Here is a 20,378-nt window from a genome sequence, read left to right on the forward strand (position 1 = left end):
TGCCCTGGGCTACTGCTCTATACTGTGTATTGGATATGAATGGAATAATGCACTCCTCCTGAGCAACACATTTGTAAAGGCAACTCTTCTTCCAGCTTTCCCACTCCTTCAGGATTCAGAGTTATGCCAGCCTGGGGATATTCAGCACAGAGCTGTGTGCCAGTGCAGCTGTCCCTCCCCGTGGGACCTTGCACACCACAGCTGCACAAGCAAGCAGCAAATTATCACTACGCTACACACAGGATGGGGGAGCCAGGGCTGGGAGCTCATACCATCACATCTGTCTTTCCAGAGCATGCTGTGAAGATTCAAGAAATAAGGCCATGGCAGGAGGAGTCTTTTCCAGATGTAGTTGCCAGGTTCTAGAGCAAAGAAATCAAAGACAAACCAGCCCCATTGTCACAGGAGAGGACAATCTGAGCAGACATGACTGGCAGAACACCAGGTTTGGGGAAACCCCCCTTCTTTGCACAGACTGACCCCTCCAAGTCCCCATAGGAGTTTCACTAGAACTTCAGCTCAATTTGGTTCTTTTTCCCATAGTTGCTAATCTACATACAAACAAACAATCAGCTTTAAAATAAAACAGTCCTATAAACAGTAGGGTGTGTTGGAAGATTAGAAGGGATGGCTTCCTGGGATCTGGTGAGCAGCAAAGAGCTGATATCCTTATGGCTCTGGGATGTGACTTCTCAAAGGAATTCAAAGGAATTCCCTGCCATGATTAATTTATTCTGGCATTTAAGGCTCACCCTTTCACTCACTGAAGTCAAGATGACCTCCTTTGCCACAGAGGTGCTTATAGTAGAGCTGGGAACAGGGAATGGGAAGCAATTGTGGTCTCCACAGGGACATTTGTGCCTGTGTCATCTTCCAGAGAAATGGTGATGCAGCTGCTGGTGAGGCCCTTCTCAGAGCTGACCATAGTGCAGACATGGCCAAGACACAAGGGCTGGGCAATGGCAACTCTGGAAACTCATAAAGACCTTGTGGGGGGATAAATATTTCTGGGCTACCTAAAGCAGGCAGCAGCCAGGCAAATGGTTCAGTATCTGTGGTGGGATCTCAGTCCTGTTCTCAGTTCTGAGGTTTATGAGAGAAAACTTTCCTCTGTTTCCTGAGGACATCTAGAGTACACATGGTCAGGGCTGACTCTCACGTAAAGACCATCACAGGGAAACACCAGCTCTGGACTGTGAGTTTAGCAATTTGCTGAGATGAGTCAAATTATAGGTTGTGTTACCTCCTAAGAAAGATGTATCTCCATCCCCCCTGGAGGAGAGGAGGGAAGGGAAGGGAAGGGAAGGGAAGGGAAGGGAAGGGAAGGGAAGGGAAGGGAAGGGAAGGGAAGGGAAGGGAAGGGAAGGGAAGGGAAGGGAAGGGAAGGGAAGGGAAGGGAAGGGAAGGGAAGGGAAGGGAAGGGAAGGGGCAGTAAATCAAACAGGAGTTTGCAAAGCAAAAAAGGACAAAACCCTGCGGTTTGAGACACAGCGTGTCAGTGAGTTCTGCCTTGTCCTTGAGCTGTTCATGGCATGGTTCTGCTGAGTGGTGGAGTTCGTTGTTGTGATTGTGATGTTAACTCCATTAGAGAGGATATTTCAAGTACAGTGGACTAAACATAAGAAAAAATTAGTAAGATTAATTAGTTAATTAGTATCTCCCCACCTCACTAGACAATACAGTAGAACTCTGTTTATGAACTCAGCTCAGTGCTTGAAGATCAATTTATTTAAATCATCTCTCCCTTGCCAGTCATTAAGGAAAATCCACTTCATCAAGTGTAGCAGGAGCAGGAAATTCCATCCAGCCCATGGTAAGCAGGGAGATCAGCTCAGGACAGCCTCATTAGCCTCATCTGTCAGGTAACAAGCAACAGGCCAAGAGGAAAAGGTCTGAAGTTGTGCCAGGATTTAGGAAAAATTTCTTCACTGAAAGAGTGTTCAGGCATTGGAACAGGCTGCCCAGGGGAGTGGTGGAATGGCCATCCCTGGAAATATTCAATAAATGTGTAGATTAGCTGCTTAGAGACATGGGCAGTGGTGGGCTTGACAGTGCTGGGCTGGCAGCTGGACTTGATGATCTTAGAGGACTTTTCCAACCTAAATGATTCTGTGCTTCTGTAGTTCTGACACATGGGGGTGAGGGACCTCAGGAGTTCTTTGCTGTACTGGGGCACTGATGAATCAGAGCCTCTGGGACCATGAGTATAGAAGCCCTGAAATTCCCTTCCCCAACCCAAACTGTTTAGGAGTACTTCCTGACAAAACTACAAACCAGTCCTGAAGAATTTTTATAACCTAGAGGGAATTTAGGCAGCTTCCTAGGTGAGAACCACATGTTAGGGAAGCTGAGATCTCTCCTTGTCTTAGCTTGGCTTGAACTACTTACGTTGCACAGTGAAAAGTGCCAGCAGATCATCCCCTCAAGTAAACCAGCTGTGGGCTCAGGGAAGGGGAGCCTCAAAGGATCTGTTTCTATTTTGTGTATTTGCAATCAGCTTCTCTTCTCTGAGAGCGTGCTTGGTAGGTGGGGAGGGATCTTCCATCACAACACTGTCCTCAGCCTCCTTGGGATCTGTGGCGCAGGAAACTTTGAGCCAAGGTTTAGCCCTACCTCACAAATCCTGTGTCCATGTGCCACGGCACGAGCGGTGCCACGCCCGAGCAGGTGCCACGCCCGAGCAGGTGTCACGCCCGAGCAGTGCCACACCTGAGCAGGTGTCATACCCGAGCAGGTGTCATACCCGAGCAGTGTCACACCTGAGCAGGTGTCATACCCGAGCAGGTGTCATACCCGAGCAGTGTCACACCTGAGCAGTGCCACACCCGAGCAGGTGCCACACCCGAGCAGGTGTCACACCCGAGCAGGTATCACACCCGAGCAGTGTCACACCTGAGCAGGTGTCACGCCCGAGCAGTGCCACACCTGAGCAGTGCCACGCCCGAGCAGGTGCCACGCCCGAGCAGTGCCACACCCGAGCAGTGCCACGCCCGAGCAGGTGCCACACCCGAGCAGGTGCCACACCTGAGCAGGTGTCACGCCCGAGCAGTGTCACATCTGAGCAGGTGTCACGCCCGAGCAGTGCCACACCTGAGCAGTGCCACGCCCGAGCAGGTGCCACGCCCGAGCAGTGCCACACCCGAGCAGTGCCACGCCCGAGCAGGTGCCACACCCGAGCAGGTGCCACACCTGAGCAGGTGTCACGCCCGAGCAGTGTCACATCTGAGCAGGTGTCACGCCCGAGCAGTGCCACACCCGAGCAGTGCCACGCCCGAGCAGCCCCGTGCTCACTCCCCGATCCGTGCCAGCAGCAGCCACCTCCTGTGCCCCCCCTGACGGGGATGGCACCCAAGGCAGCGCTCAGGTGCAACCTTCCCAAAGCCATCCTGTCGCCAGGACACTTGTCCCGACCCCAGCCCTTCCCTCCCATTTGCGAGCTGAGCCCCCCAGCCCCGCTGAGGTGCGGGGCCCGTGTCCCACCACGCTGCAAAGAGTTAAGCCCTGGCTCTGTTGGTATTTCCAGCGGCTCCCAAAGTCGGCTGAGACGGGGAGCGCCCGGATTGGCTGCGTACGGCCGGTAGTAATTAGGATCAGATATCAAACTTCTGTCTTTGCTAAGACCCTTTCCGATAGTCGCTGCTCCCCGCTAGACGATGACATCAGCCAGGACACCCAGCTGCTGGTAGTAAACTCCGGGCGGGAGGAGGCTCCCGCTGGCTTCACGTTAATTAGTTCAACACAGCACAGGGGGAGCAGTTGGTGTCTGTGCGGGGTCAGTGCTGGATGGGACCAAATCTTACAAAGCCACTTGCTGCTCCTTGCCAGCCGGCTGTAAAAGCACCCAGAGAGTCCAGGAGAGCTGGATGAATCCTGAGCACCAGCCACGGTTCGGTCGGCTTTTCCCCGTGGAGGAAGTTAATGGTTTAAGTAAGGGGCGTCTGGATCTGGTCCCTGAGTCACCATGACACTCCTGGGGTCTGAGCACTCCTTGCTGATTCGGAGCAAGTTCAGATCAGGTAGGGAAAACCTTGAGATTTCTCTTAAAACTTCTCTCTCTGTCAAGCTGTAGCCACAGACTGTTTTGCATTAAATATTTTCGGAAGCAGAATGTGAGCAAAAGGCTCGAGGGGTTGTAGAGCTGTCACGACTTTGCTCTTACAGAGGTTGTTCCACAAGTGGAGAGACGCATCTTCCTTCCTCTCTCTTGCTTTTTTCCCTCCTGGTTTTTCGCTGTCTTTGATTTATGTCTGTGCTTTATTTTGGTAAAAGTGCAGTTCGGGGCTCTCCTGCTCTGGCCCTGCTGCGAAGGATTTGGGCAGGAAGCCAAAAGGGCATCTGGGATAAACAAGGTGCCTAATGCCGTCCGTATATTCCAGGTGCTCTTGCGGGTCTGTGTGGGATAACCACGGAGAGAACGGGCCTGACACGCTCTCTGACAGGCAGGCAGCCGAGCTTGTTCCATTAAGTTGTGACTAATTGGTGAAAAATGAATTTGAAGAAATGCGTCATTTTTAGAAGTAAAAATAACAAATGGAACATGAAAAGTATTTAAAGTGACATCATCAGAGAAATAAAACCAGAGGCACACAATTGATTGCCACTCGCGGAGGGTTTGCGAGTTAAACATGCCTGCAGCTCGTAAGTCAGGGGAAGCACCAGGCAGGGGCTTCTCCAAGGACATTCAGTGAGTGAAGGTGAGTGAAGGTGAACTATGGGACAGTGGCTTCTAGATCAGCCCCTCTGCTGGATGTTCATGCCTTTAGTCACTGGCTGCATCTATAGTAAGTATGCTCTCTTTGGGAGTGGGTATCCTAACTTGTAGTTTTTTTAATGATCACAACATACCGAAAATTTTAAAAGCAATGACGAAAAAAATGTTTTCAAGGTGCCTTCTCTTACCTTCCCAGAGGTGAAGGGAATATTATCTGTGAGGATGTGCTGATAAATCAGTTGCATGTGCTCTACGGGATGCTTTAAATCCAGACAGGGCAGTCACGCTGGAACATGCACCCGATCTGGCATGTCACCCACTCTGTGTGTGTTTTTGCCTCCTTACTCATTGTAGATAATGAAATGGGAGATTTATGGTACTGATGGGAGACATGAGTGGTGTTATCAGGATCTCTTAGATAGCTGGGTGGTCAACTCAAACTTTGTTTTCTCAGCAAATACAAAGTTGGCAATTGGTTGAAAACCCCAGAGTGTGTGTGCAAACACAAGTGTCCTAGTCTGGCTCAATTATACAAAGCCTGGGTCCAGGTCTTTGGTGTGGTTTCCATATCGCTCTGATCTTACATTTCATTAGATTAAGTCATTCCTTAAATTTTGTTGGTATATTATGGTACACTGCTGTTCATTTGAAAAAAAATCTCAGTCTAACAATTCTTCCAGCATGTACAAAGCAACACTGCCACCTCCCTGAGGAGTGGAGGACGGGCTGTGCATTGTCCCTGCATTCTTTTCAAATGAAACAGGATTGTTTTTAAGGCTCATTTCTGGTTTATTTGTAAGCTGCTTTTATTATGGAACCAACAGTGGGCTCCCTAAACATATTTTTCAAGTGATTCTCCAGGAAAAGTAAACTTTGTGGGTCTTTGCGTCCATAAATTCTCATGCCTTTCAGCATTTCTAGGACAGTCAATTTGTGGGGCATTCTTTGCTTCATGATTTATTCCCACAACTGCTATCCCTTGCTATGGCCTGGTGAAAGGCAGGCTTCCCATTTGACAAGATTTCTCTGCCTGTTGATTTTGTTGGATCTGGGCTCACCAATATCCCAAATGTATGTTCTGCACACCGCTGTCCCCATGGCTGTGACCACTGGTGTCATGGGACATGGCCACAGCACAACCCTGGTTGTCACAGTGTGTGAAGTGGGAGGAGACCAGGATGCTGAGAAACCTAAATAAGTCAGTAAAGCTGCTTTCAGTTTGTGCTGGATTTTTAGTAACATGGGCAACGGAGAAGATAAACCTAACATTTAACGGAATCTCTTTTATTTGAAAAGTCTCTATGGCACAGTTTCCTGTGGCATCCTTGCTCTGTGTGCAGGCCTTGTCACCTGTAAAGCCCCACAAGGATGGCAGGAGGTGCAGAGCTCTGATTTACCATCCTCCATTCGCTTGGAAGAGGGTTGAAAGTCTCAAACATCCCATGGCTGTGCCCCACACCATCCTGCACGGCTCAGGGGCTGTGACACAGGACAGCAGCAGTTCCAGAGCTATGTAGCTTGCACAGAAGCAGGAGGGATCAGCCCCCAAAATGCCAAGCCCCAGGGAACCACGCTGAGCCATGCACCATGGCTTTCGGAACACTCTTGAGCCGCAGGTGTGAGGCTCCATTTGCTCCCCAGGTTTGGGAAGGATTAGCCGTGCTCCATGACTCATGAGTCTGAATCCCTTTTGAAGGATTCCAGGCCAATATTAAAGAAGGCTAAAGTAAATCTTAATAACTAAACTTTTGCTGTCTCTCCCTGGCCTGCACACACTGAGCAGCTGAAGGAGTTATGTGTGTTAAGGGGAGCTGTAGATACATTACTTGTTGTTTCCTCCTCCCAGAATCCCTTTAATCTCTGTGTTATGCACTGGGCAGAAAGTGGAGTAAGGAGGTGGCAGCTAGAAGTTGGTGGCACTGGTGTGGCTCCATGGCCAGCTCTCCTGTCCCTCATTTCCATCTGACAGGATCAGTAGCAAGCAAAAGTGTGTTTATCCAGGAAAGGCTGCTGTGGTGGTGGCAGTGGCTTTTCTCAGTGCGCCCTGCAATCATCCCTTGAGTGTCACAGTGGTTTCTCCTGTTCTTGTCTCTCCAGTGGTCCCAGTGAAGGGCCAGCACAGCTCTGCCATGAGCAGGGACAGTGGCTATCCCAGAGCTAGGCACCAGGAACTGCTCCAGAGGAAAGAGAGAAAATCACCACCATGCTGCAGTCCTGCAGGGTCCCTCTTTCCTTTCTCAAGGGTCTGTGTGCCTCTTTATTTTGTCTGTTCGGCCAAGCATAAATATTCTGATCTGAGGTCATCCTGACAAATTTTGCAGGAATGACGATTCTTCAGGTCTGCCATGATGTCCCACACGATCCAACTATCAATGGGATTGCACTAAATCAACAGGACATCTAAGTGCTGTTCCAGAAACAGATTTAATTCTTCCTAGAGATGATCATTTATGTGATCTCTTGCTCTGAGTACAAACCAATTTTTCCCCAGCAGTGGAGAAGCATTGGCATCGGACAAAGCAAACAAATCTGACAAACGCAGATCCAACCTTAGTCCTGACCTTTTTTTTGCAGCTATATGGAAAGAGCTTGCAAGGCCAACATCTGCCTAACTTCAGTGGTAATTCAGATAATTGGTGAGAAGTGAAAGTTTAACACTATGGATAAGGCTCTGCATGGCTTGGCATGGGGTACCAAGACCTAATTGTGGACATCTGGGTGTGGGTTTGCAGAGAACACTTGCCTGGCTCCATGGAGGAAACTATTCATGCTTACACATAGGGCTTGAATGAAACTGAGATGGGAGAGGAATTTATTCTGTCTGCCTCTTGTGGTGAGAGTGATTTGGACCAAAATCAGCAGGTCAATAAAGGCAGAAGAGAATAGGTCTTGGTAGGGTGTTTGGCCAGGCGTTTTGGCAGAGCCTTTATTTTGATTTTCCTGGTATCCAAAGATAAAGCATGCGCCTGTGTTTCCTCTCAGATCATGAACTCATACAGGTCACAGTCAGTGTGTGAGCATTCAAAGCAAGGCCTTGCTGTAACTGATGAGACTTCTCTGAAGTTTTCATAAAACACTGACTTGGTGTAGATCAGTTTGTGCTTTCATTTTTCTGGCATTTTATCCCTCTGTGTTTTAATGGGCAGTCAGATGTTCCTTTGTCAGTCAAGCATGTGTTGTAGCACAGATTGAAACATACCCCACTGTGCTTCAGGGACATCTGTCTGGGCTGTTCATGAGGGCTGAAGGGGTGGCTCCACGAGGAGAGCCTGCTCTCAGGACCATTGAGAGGTAGGGGTTGCGCATTATGATGGATTCACAGGGATTTCACAGCTGGTTGTGCCCATTTGGTGGTCTGGGCTCCTTGCTAGCCAGCTGTGCTAGCCTAGTGTCTCTTCCAAGGTATTCTGAAGATCTGGACTTGGGGTTAGAAATGTAGTTCTCACCCATGCAGAGATTTTTTCAGTGGTAACACACACATTTGTAGCACATGTGTCTGTTAGAAGTAAAATGCTCCCAGCTCTGAAGTGACATTACAGGCAGAGATAAAGCAGTGCCCACCTGGGAAAGGACTGACCAGAGCTGTCCATGGCTGTCCTGGCTGAGCAGTGCCATTTCCAGCTTCATCTCTGAGCTTCATCTCTGCTTGCACAGGTCCCACAGAGGTCATGTTGTCAGAGGTTAACATGGGCCTTGGAGACACGATGTTACAGAGAAATCACTTTGTGGCTCAAGGCTGTGGGCAGAGCAGATGGGCTGAGATCCATGGTGGGGCTCAAGACAAAGTCTGACCAAGGTGTTTTCACAAAACAGCAGCTCCAGAAGAGTCCTATGAGAATGCTGTGGCAGCACCAAGGAGGCTGGCTGGCTTGTCACCCAGCTCAGAATCACTCCACAGTGGAGTTTGATGCCAGCCTCCTGCTCGGCTGGGAAGGAGCCCCACGGTCCTGCTCTCATCCTGCTTTGAGAACTGACTCCTGCTCCTGGTGCAGCTGCAAGGAAAAGATACAGTCCTGAGAGGGCTATGAACAACATGATTGAACCTGCCAGGGTGCCAGCCCTGATCCTACCCTGCTGGCACTTTGGGACAGTCAGAGGATCCACGGGGCAGCTCCTCTTCCCAATCAGGCTCACACAATACCTGGACATTGAATGGAAAGCCAGTCTCACAGCCAGCAGCAGTCCTGCCGTTCAAAGGTGGCTGGGTCCAAAACAAGGCCAGGGTGATCCTCGTGGGTCCCTTCCAACTCTGGATATTCTCTGATTCCAGGGCCACTTTCTGCAGTCAGTGTGTGAGCAGGGACAGGTCACCATGTTCTTCTGGTACACACCGTGGCCATGGACACCTTTGCTCAGCTGCTGTTTGTGGGCAACTAAACTGCTGCTGTTGCCAGCAGGAGCCCCCCTCCCCAGTCCCAATTTGTTGCCAACTCCCCCCACCTCAGCAGAGCTGTCCCTGTCTTGTGTACCACTGAGGTGCACTCACACTCCCCAAACCCCAGCTCTGAGCCACAAGGGCAGGAATGAGCTGCTGGTGGCAGAAGGGACAGTGACTTGCTGCTGCTGTTTTGGCAGTGACAGACCAGCCCCAACACTAGGTCAGGTCAGCTGTGTCTATCCTGCCTGTCCTAGTCCTGAGCCCCATGAGGAGGGCACTTCCCCCACTCCATGGGACACGTGCTTCATGCTGCTCAGCCCCCTGTGCTGCTCATGCCAATTCCCCAAGGAAAGGATGGTGCTGGGAGTGCTCTGATGCAGGTGATAGAAGCCCCATCCCATCCTGACTATCTGCTGAACACCAGACTCAAAGTGTCCTCACAGGCTGAAGCAGATGGTTGGATCTGCCTGTTCCTGGGCCAGAGAGAAGATCTGAACGTGTCTTTTCTGTGCATCACCAGGCCAGGCAATGCCCAAGCTGCGCTCTGAGCTTTCTACAGCTCTGAGATCAGGTCCTAGAGAGGAGGATGACTCATGACTGCAAGTTACAGGCAGTGCTCAAAGCTTGGGCCACCAGAGGAAGCTGTGACTGATGCCAGGAGGTCTTGTTTGCACCACTGTCACAGCCCTGCTGCACAGGACATTTCTGGAAGTCAGTATCAGTGAATGGGACTTCGTGCTGGCATAGAAGTGGAGAGTATTTCTAACAGAAAAAGTTCATGAGCAAATTCACTGGGATAGGTCTGCCATGTCTCTCATCATCCCAGGAGGATTTCTCATTGTGGGGCACCCCAGGAAGGAGCAGGATTGCTGAAAGAAAGGCTGTCTCTCAGCTAGGTGTGGCACAGGATGACCAATGTTCATGGCTGTTCCCTGGCTGGCACTTCTTACCATCCAAACTGTTGCAGGCAGGCAACAAGGATGCTGGGAGTGGGAGCAAGATTGTCTCTTCAGTGCTCCAGCCACCACTTTTCATATGATAAATGTTCCTCTGAAGTGTTAGCACAGCAGTTCCCTTGAAAAATAAAAATGTTCATGAAAATTTAATTCCCATACAGCACTCAGAGCTCCTGCCTCCAGACAAGAAGCAAAAGAAGAGGAAAGGAATGCAGCCAGGGTCAGACACAGCTTCAAGGAGAGAAGCAGCTAAATGGTGGTTTGGATGGTACCAGGGGCTCCTCCAGCCCTGTTTTTAAGCACTGTTGGTTGTAAGGGAAAGGTGCAACCCTAAGCTGGCATCTGCCAAGCTGCAAACTGCACCACTGCCTCAGAGGCTGCTTCCCTCTTGTGCAGAGATGTTCAGCATTTCTGACATTGTCCACTACGTTTCTTCAGATGGTTTGAAATAGGTTTTGGAAGTTCACAGAAATATTTGAGTCAAGTCATGCATCCTACTGCAGGAGGAGGTCCAGATTGGGATGAATATTTGGTGGATGAAATAACTGTTTCAACTACTGAGTGTGTGCTGCTCCTGGAAGTGGCTGGTACTTGCACTGGCCTGTCCTCACATTTTTTGACAGCATGCCCTGAGCAGACAAGGCTGGATAAATTTTTCCTCCTTGTCCTGTAGCTTAAGGATGGGCCAGACTTACGAATGTGTGTAAGCTCAGCATGGCCCATGATGAACTCCCTGTCTAGAGGAAGTGACCTGCCCATGCTGCCTCACAGCCTTTCTACCCATCAGCACAAAAAACAAATTGGAAAATTGGAGACCTTTTCTCCTTGCACAAAATGATCATTGCATAGTCCCAGATGCCCTCTGTGACAGTCTGTCTACAGGGTGGGAAGCAAAGGAGAGGCTGTGAGGTGTAGCATAGACCAACTGCAGTAGGGGGGGATCCCCCAGACTGTGCCCTGCTCACTGGAAGGCAGTGGGATCTGGGGAATCTGGGTTCCCAAGAGCTGCTCCTGCAGCCAAGCAGTGGGAGAGCTATGACAGTGAAACCCACACATTTTTATCACTTCTTGCAGCAGGGCGGGTGATGAATCTTACACCAACCACACGGGAAATCATCATCACCTTCTGAGCTGTGCTCCAAGGGGATTTGTACCCTGTACTTTTCCTCCTCACCAGCCTGGCTGACAGCTGGCTGCTCCAAGGGGCTGGTGAATTGTTTGTTTGCTAGAAAGGGCTATGAAGTAAGCAGAAGCAGCAGGGAATGTGGGCCCTGAATGCACAGACTGTTAGAATCCCCCTTTCCTATGTGGATGTGGTACACCTCTTGGTCTGGCTGCGTCGGAAGTTGGAGTGAAATGGTGCAAATAATTTGGCACACGTGGGAGCTGTGAAGGGAAGTGATGGAGGATCCTCACTTGGAATATTTTACAGCCTGGTGGGGCACTGCTGTGTCCTTGGCAGAATGGTGTATGTGACTCGAGAAAGCTTTGCTGTCTCTGATTCCTGTTAATAATGTGATGTTGTGTGTAAACTGCCTCAGTGGAAGGCAGGATGCTCTAATGCCTGGGGTACTGGACCAGGACTAGATGAGTAGAGAACCATTCTTGGGTAATTGACATTGTTTTTATTCTTAGACAGTTTCTCACCTCCCTTAGGTCACCTGTTCCATAAAGATCCATCTCTTCCTCAGGGAAAGTGCCAAGCTCTGCACAGTTCTTCAGTACTGTGAGCAGTCACAGAGAAGGTTCTACACGGAGAAACTGGGGTACAGCTCACCCTGTGTGAGATCCCAGCCAAGAGCTGGTTACCTTTAACCTGCCTGCATGGCCCAGGAGGAAACACAGGCATTCCCAGAGCATGGACTGTCTCATTTGGTTTTGAGGGTCCCTGAGGGGGATGACTTCTGCAAAGGGGATGCAGATAACTGGGTGCAGTGTAGGTACCCAGAGAGTGAGGGTCTAAATCTGTGTCCACAGGCAGAACCAGCACCAACTGAGAGTGGTGCCATGGGGCAGAAGAGGGCTACAAACTCCCCTGGCAGCAAGGTTTGCAGTGATTTCAGTCATCAGCTTCACCCTGGGTTAAGAAGAACAGCACACACACAGGCTTTACTGCATACTGAAGGCTACATTTTGACCTCACAGCAAGAATCTATCTTTGGTGTCCAAAGAACTGCTGGAATTTGGCAGGAGATCATTGTCCCATATGAAGCCTTCACTAAACATTTGCTCTGAATGTGAAACATGGTTTGTACAAAGGACATGGAAAAGTCACAAGCAATGGCATCTCAGGGAGATGCTTTTGGGGACTGCTCTGGAAGAGATTATTTTTCAGCTCTGTCCCACATCCCAGGAGAGCTGTGTTGTAGACATGAGCTGTTGGCAGAGCTCAGCAGGTTACTACCAAGGATAAAAATGCTGTTCTTGCCTTTCTTTTCCTTCTAACCCCAGCTCATTCCAGGCAGCTGAGGAGAAGCAGCCTGGGGCTGAGCTGGTGGGCAGGGAAGTGTGTGGTTATGTTGTGACTGAGGTGTCTGTATTCATGGCAAACTGTTCTGAGCTTCCAGCAGAAAAGCATGGAATTGAGTTCTGTATTTCACTTTGTGATACAGGTGTCCTCTCGAGGACAAATTTGCAAAACTAGAGGTGTAGAATATGACACTAACTCAAAGTACAGGCACGGTTACCTGGGTGATGGCATGAGCTAAATTGTTCATGAGGCTGGTCCAGCAGCAGCAGGGATCAGTGCCAGGCCTCTGTGCCACATACAGACCCTACACACTTTGTCCCTGTACTTACACCTCACCACAACCCTGCCCCTATCCCTGACACTCTCTCTCTCACAGTTTTACAGCTACGGCTCCAGCAGAGAAGGACCCGTGAGCAGCTGGCAGACCAAGGCATCATGCCACGTGAGTATCTTCTTCTGCCTTTTTCATCCTGGCTCAGGGGTCTGTGTTCATCCTGGGCACTGCTGGGGCACTGTGTGGCACCAGCTGCCTGCTCAGACCCCCACAGCTCAGAACAAAGTGCTACCAGGGGGACTCTGCTTCCAGCCCTGCAGAAATGTGATGATCACTGGTGCTGTACAGTGCATTTATCACACAGACTATAATGCCCTTGCTCAAACTGAAGTCAGGAGAGATGCTAACTTTACACCATCCAAAATTTCAGCTGCAGAGCTCCCTGTCCCAGAGGTCCCTGTAGCAGACAAGCATATCCAGCTGAAGCAGAGGACTCACAAAGCTGTTCATTTAGGCAAAGGGCAGAGATTCTCCTGTCCTCCTGTAACAGCCAGGAACCTCTGTGCCAGGACAAGGAAGAGGATGAGAGGGCTCATCCCAGGAGACTGGGGAGGAAGGCAGCTCTGGGGCACTGCCTTGGCCCTGGTGCAGACAGGCAATCCCTGGAGGATTGAGCCATACCCAGGTCTGTGCCCACAGGGCAGAGCTGTCAGTGCACACCTGAGGCCAGTGAACCCCCACTGGGGCTGCTTGCTGTGTGACAGAGTGACAAATGTGTTCCCCCTCTGACCCCATCCATCCCTGCTCATCTGGCATTCAAGCCTGAAGGACAAGCTCCAGGACAGCATTATCATGAAATCATTCTGCACCAGAAAGTCAGTTGCTAGAGCCCAAAAAATCAGTGAATGAAAACCATCCCCTTCTGCACCTGCAGGTGCATCATGAAAGCTGTAGCACCACTGGAGAAAGGATGTTGGGAGCTCAGCCCTGCTCAGTGGAATACTCCATCCTGACCTAGCTCAGGCTCCATGTGCAAATCTGTGGTTACCTGGGACCCAGGTAGAGGATTCTCCTTTCTGTCTCATCAAGGACCCCTTGGGTTCACTGCTAAGATCACAGTTTTCCAGAGGCTGTGTCACTTCTGTCTCTTCTGGTTGCCATTGAAGACTGTGATGGAGCTCTTGCCTAAGCAGCAGAATACCACCTCTCTAAGAGCATGGCTCTAGCACTGCTTGCTGCACCCTGTCCCTCCCCTGTCCCTCCTGGAGGATTGTGCTGAACAACAGAAGCCTTCCCAGGACATTCTTGTCAGCACCAAGCACTAGGAAAGCTTGAGCAGGATGACAAAAATCATGACTGCCAAAATGAACAGTGGTATTTAAGACTGATAAATGCATACTCTTTCCATTTTTCACCTGTTTATTTCTTAAAGCATTCAGATTTTATGCTGCCTGCCATGAAAGGGCAGGCACTTTAATCACAAGACTCCAGGAGCTGGAGCTTTAGACAACGTACTGTGATATTTGTTAGAGTAATGCTAGAAGATGGGGCAGCAGTGTCCCCCAAGAGGTTTGTACACCTGGGGCTGCCCTGTCACACGTGGCACACGACAGCTCAAACCTTACGCACTGCAAAGTATTCAGCCAAATATATTTGATGGCAGCTGAAGAGTATTTTCCTGTTACTTAGAGCTTCTTTGCAATTCCAACTTCTAGGATGACATTTTGCAGTCTGGTTTCTGTCCAAGAAGACCATTTTGGGAAACTTGAGCATGGTTCACTCACTGAAAGTAATAGAAGAAAAGGCACTTATGCCATTATAAAAACAAACACGCAGAATTTAACTGCTGAATTTGACATCAGGAGGAAGTGTCAGATGTTAGCATTTAATACATGGGAGCCCCAGCCAGCTTCCCCATGGCTTGGGTATGTGCAGACATTCCTTACGAAAAACAAGTTCTTTGTTAACCATATCTTCCCATCCCATGTTGGTTCTGAGGAGCAGCAGGTGAGTCACCCTGGTTGTGATGGACGGCAAAAATACCTGTGCTTGAAGGTGCAAAAATGCCTCCTGCTATACACAGCTACCACCTCATCCTCACTGAAGCCTTAAAACAACTGTCCAAGGTGATCAACACCACACACAGCACCTCTGCCCTGGTGTCCCCAGGCCCTCACCCATTTCATGCTGAAATGTCATCCCCTGACAAATTCTCTGAACTAGCAGTGCTAGCAATGTCTTTATTTGTTCTGCAGACTGAGACAAGTTGCAGTACCCACATAATTCCTCCAAAAATCTTGGTAAATTACTAAACTCTGCAGCACTTTCCTCTTGAATAGCACAGCACTTGGTCAGTGCCTATAGCACACTGCCAACATCAGTATTTCACATGAGCAGGGCTGGGAAAGTCATCTCTCTTGCTAACTTCATTTTCTCATATGCACTGCTTAATTTTGCTTCTGATTAAACCAGCATTGAACATTGCTGGTGGTTGCTCACTGGAGCATGGCACAGCAACACCAGCTTGTCTGTCTGTCTGCTTTCCAAATGGCAGGAGTAGGAATGTGCCTTCTGTGTTCTGTGATTCACTGGATGTTCCAGGGGTTGCCTGGGTGTTGACTACCAAAACACAATTCAGAGGGCCACCAAACCTTTCCTGTTTCTCCCTGGTCTTCTTTTCATCCTCCCCTAAACTGATGGACGATAACAAGGCCTGCATGAAAATAGTTTCTGTCTTTATTGGATCCTATTCAGAAGATGGAAAGAGAATTTCTGTTGCCAGACAAAGAATTGTAGCAGACTGTTTTTTGTGGGTCAGGACACCTTCCCCTTCCTTGTCCCAATGGGAACAGTTAGTTTTGTCTGCTTACACAGACAGAAAAGAATTTTTGTAGGATGTGAGAAGTATTAACCCCTTCACCATGCAAATGCTGCCTTGATTTCTACTGCACCCCAGCAAACAAGGAAATGTGCAAGATTCTCCATGACTCCAACACAGGCTGCTCCATGGGACCAGTGTTCACCGGTCCAAGAGCCAGGGAATATTGATCTATTTTTGGGAGTGCCCCTGGGTTAATTCTCCTTGAAGTCAGGAGATGCTGAGGACATGATCTGCTGCTTGCCTGCCCAGGGAGGTCCTATGTGACACAGCTGCTTCTGAGCTGGGGTCAGGACGCATGTCAGTGGTCAGTGACAGAAGAGGGATACAGGACCACCTGGCAATGCCCTTGCTGGAGGCTGCACCACAGACCCCAAGAGCTGAGGCAGGTATTCATTTTCCTGCTAACCTCAAGCCTTAGTCACCTACAGGTTTTACTTTGAGGTGAGGTCCCTCACAGGTCACAGGTGTTTGCTCTCCCCAAATCTGTCTTCTGAAGCTGTGGTGCCTTCCACGACCTGCAGGAAACAAGACAGGGAAAAGATTTATTCGCTCTCTGATGTGTCCCACAGAGCACTGTGTTTCAAAGCCTGCACCCCTCCCTGCCCACGTGCCTCCTGCTCTCCCCATGCTCTCCGTCCCCTCTGCTCTCTTGCCATGGACTGGCTGAGAGCATGGGATTTCCCAGAGCTTTCCTCAGTTATTTTTAGTCATCACAATAAAGAGAACAGCTAGTTTGTGTTGCTATTTTTATAGCACTCATTAAAATGCTGTTGCTGAATATCCTGGTAGCTGCTTGCTTCCGCTCCTGTGCTGACTGCTCCTCTTTCTTTCCTGTTGCAGCACTGAAAAGCCCATCAGCATTCCATGAACAGCGAAAAAGTCTGGAGCGAGCCAAGGTAACTCCTGCAGTCGTCCCAATGAGGGAACACATGGGCTTGCTTTGCATGAGTCACGGGGTTTCAAAGCACCTTCCACCACTGTCCCTTCCTCTGGCACCCTCCACGCTGGCCCGGTGGCCAAGGATGAGGGGCAGGGCACCTGCCCTGCTTGCAGAAATGCTTCCAGGCTCACAAACACTCTGGAGCACCCTTCTCCCGGCAGGGAGAAGGGTTAGGGTTAGGAAGGTTTTAAAAAAGGGCAAAGGGGGCATCCGTGCCATGAGGTTTTACAGCAGCCCCAGGTTTTATGAAAGGCAGGGCAGGGTTCAGCACGGCTTTGTCAGTCCTTGCAGTAAATGTCCCACCAGTGGAACTGCTGCTTCCCTTCCTTCACATCCACAGCCTGCTCCTCTTGTGCTGGCTGCTCTGCACTCCTGGCAGCGTGGTCAGAGCAGGGCCAGCAGTGGCCAGACCTGAGGGAACACAGTCACCAAGTGGGCAGGGGGAATGCAGGTGCCAGCTGCAGCCAGCCCCCAGGGAACTCACACTTGTCACCAGACAGCAGCTCTGGCTTTTAGCTCTGCAGTGCAGCTTGGCCATTAGGACACAAGATCCAAGGGGGAAATGGGCCAGGTTCCCACTCATCCCATTACCAGGCTTCCCTAAACACTGCCAAAGGCAGTAGCCATTTCCAGAACACACTGAAACTCTGTGATCTGATCACTTTTTGGGAAATCACACTGGTGTTCCAATCGCCAACAATCCAGCCTTGATCAAGCTGGAAGGATCATAGCAGAAAGGGAAGCAATTAATCATGCAGGTTTTGCTTGAACACAAGAATTTGTTCCATTAGTCTGCAAAATGTGCTTGCAGTCACATGGGAAAGGACTTTTGCAAGGAAGAATGATTGTGAAATACAGGGAAGTGCTCTTCTGAACTTAAACACACTCCAAATCACTTGCCCCAAGTCTCCCGTGGTAATAAATGGCAGGCATAAGAAACACAGTATGACTCTGAAAGATTACTATGCTTAAAAAATTTCAAGCAATCCAAAGTATCCTTGAAGTGTCATATATTTTACAGTTAAAGTATACATTTGTGTCTCTTTCTCTTCAAAAACTTTCACTGGCTAGTTGCCTGGGGAAAGGGGAAGGATGGTCTAGTCTATCCCAAACCACAGGCATGTTTAGAAAGTGCTAATGAAGACACTGAGCACAGCCCATAACAAACATTATTCCCTTGCAAAGCTGCCCTGCTTAGACCTGGGACCGGGAAGATCAGCAGCTGTTTCCAGACAGTTGCTCAAAGGCATTTGTTGTTTAGCTGATACTCCCCCAAGCTGATGTTGTGCAAACAGAAAGCAGATAGCTGTTCATGTGTTGTGAAAGCTCCTCTGCTTCAGCTGATGTTAAAAAAGCTCACATCTGAAGTCTTCATCGTTTGCACCCTAGAGACACAAATGCAGCTTATTAACAGCCAGAGTCCAAAGGAACTGAAGTCACAGCAGAAGCACAGCTGTGGGACAGCAGCTGGAGCTGAGCCCAAGTCAGGACCTGATCTAAGGATTAGTTGGAAATGCGTTATGTGAGTTTAAATGCACGCAGGTGCAGACACCAGCTTGCTCTGACCTGGCACAGGAACCAGGCAAACCTATGCACGGGCCAAGCACGGGACTGTGTTGGTGGAAATAAGCTGGGAAAAATAAGGGGGAAGGGCAAGGCGTTGTAAGGACTTTAGTAAATAAAATGTCTATTATTTGTTTAAACATGTCACTGGCAATGTTAGAGGCTGGCAGTGGGCCAGCACAGCAGACTTTGAAGTTGATTTCCTGTAACATATTGCTGGAGTGGAGGACAGAGAGCAGGCTGGCTTTCCTGGGGCTGTCTGGCTCAGCCGGGCTTGAGCACTCACCCAGCAGCCCAGCACAGAAGGGCTGTGGGGTGGCTGTCATGGCTCTGCCCCGAGCAGGACAGCCCCACTGGGCAGGTCCTGGCTAATGTGTGAGCACTGACAGACACCCAGTGCCCTGCTCTGGGGTGTGAGCTCTGACAGACATCCAGTGACCTGCTCTGGGGTGTGAGCACTGACAGACACCCAGTGCCTGTGCCCTGCTCTGGGGTGTGAGCACTGACAGACACCCTGTGCCTGTGCCCTGCTCTGGGGTGTGAGCTCTGACAGACATCCAGTGACCTGCTCTGGGGTGTGAGCACTGACAGACACCCTGTGCCTGTGCCCTGCTCTGGGGTGTGAGCTCTGACAGACACCCTGTGCCTGTGCCCTGCTCTGGGGTGTGAGCACTGACAGACACCCAGTGACCTGCTCTGGGGTGTGAGCACTGACAGACACCCAGTGACCTGCTCTGGGGTGTGAGCACTGACAGACACCCTGTGCCTGTGCCCTGCTCTGGGGTGTGAGCTCTGACAGACACCCAGTGCCTGTGCCCTGCTCTGGGGTGTGAGCTCTGACAGACACCCTGTGCCTGTGCCCTGCTCTGGGGTGTGAGCTCTGACAGACACCCAGTGCCTGTGTCCTGCTCTGGGGTGTGAGCACTGACAGACACCCTGTGCCTGTGCCCTGCTCTGGGGTGTGAGCACTGATGGACACCCAGTGCCTGTGCCCTGCTCTGGGGTGTGAGCTCTGACAGACACCCAGTGACCTGCTCTGGGGTGTGAGCACTGACAGACACCCAGTGCCTGTGCCCTGCTCTGGGGTGTGAGCACTGACAGACACCCTGTGCCTGTGCCCTGCTCTGGGGTGTGAGCACTGACAGACACCCTGTGCCTGTGCCCTGCTCTGGGGTGTGAGCACTGACAGACACCCTGTGCCTGTGCCCTGCTCTGGGGTGTGAGCACTGACAGACACCCAGTGCCTGTGTCCTGCTCTGGGGTGTGAGCACTGACAGACACCCTGTGCCTGTGCCCTGCTCTGGGGTGTGAGCACTGATGGACACCCAGTGCCTGTGCCCTGCTCTGATGCTCTCTGAACTGTACTGTGAGCACTTGGCCCTTGATTCCCAGCCCAAGCTGTTCTGCTGAAGTTTGAGCACACTAGTGTGTGTATATTCAGAACTCTTTTTTTCCTGCAGCACTTTTAAAAGCTGTTTTGACTCCTGTGTCCCAATAGCCATCTCACCTCTGGACTGACCAACCTCCCCTCCCATTTACCCCCATCACTGATCTCATCTCTGACTCAGTGGTGATGTCTGTAGCTGTCTGCCCAGACATGGACTTTCCATGGACCCTTTCAGATGCAGGGCACAGAACAGGGCTGAGCTGACACCCAGTGCTGTGTCTCCCTTGCTGCTTTGGGGTTGTGGGTCAGCTGCTGATCACTGGACTCTCCAGAACCTTTTATGCTTTTTCAGTACATGGAGTAATTTCTGCCTAAGGCCCTGTCCAGTGACTACTGCAGGAGTATTTCTGGTGCATTAAGTCTTCATCCACTGCAGTGCTTAATCAGCTGGCTTAGCTGTGGCTGTGACCTGAACACAGCCCTTCCCAAATTTCCTTCTTTAAACTTTAGCACATGTATTTCAGATCATCTATTGTGCCAAATCATGGTGCACTGTAATCAGTTAGCCTTGAATGATTTAGAATGAAGGAGTATGTCTTCTATCATTTAAGGCAATAATTAATATATTGACTAGCAGGAAAAATTGCCTTGTAACAGGATTTGATTTATTCTTCTGTTTAGACTCTGAGCCATTTCCAATTCCTCTGGTGATCCATAGCTATGCTTCTTTTTTATATTATTCTTATCCAGACAAAATTTCTCTGGCTTGCATGTGAGAAAGCCATGGGAGATAATGTCAAAACATGCCTCGAGTCAAG

This window comes from Cinclus cinclus, chromosome 20 (genome assembly GCF_963662255.1).
Source record: "Cinclus cinclus chromosome 20, bCinCin1.1, whole genome shotgun sequence".
NCBI classification, from domain to species: Eukaryota; Metazoa; Chordata; class Aves; order Passeriformes; family Cinclidae; genus Cinclus; species Cinclus cinclus.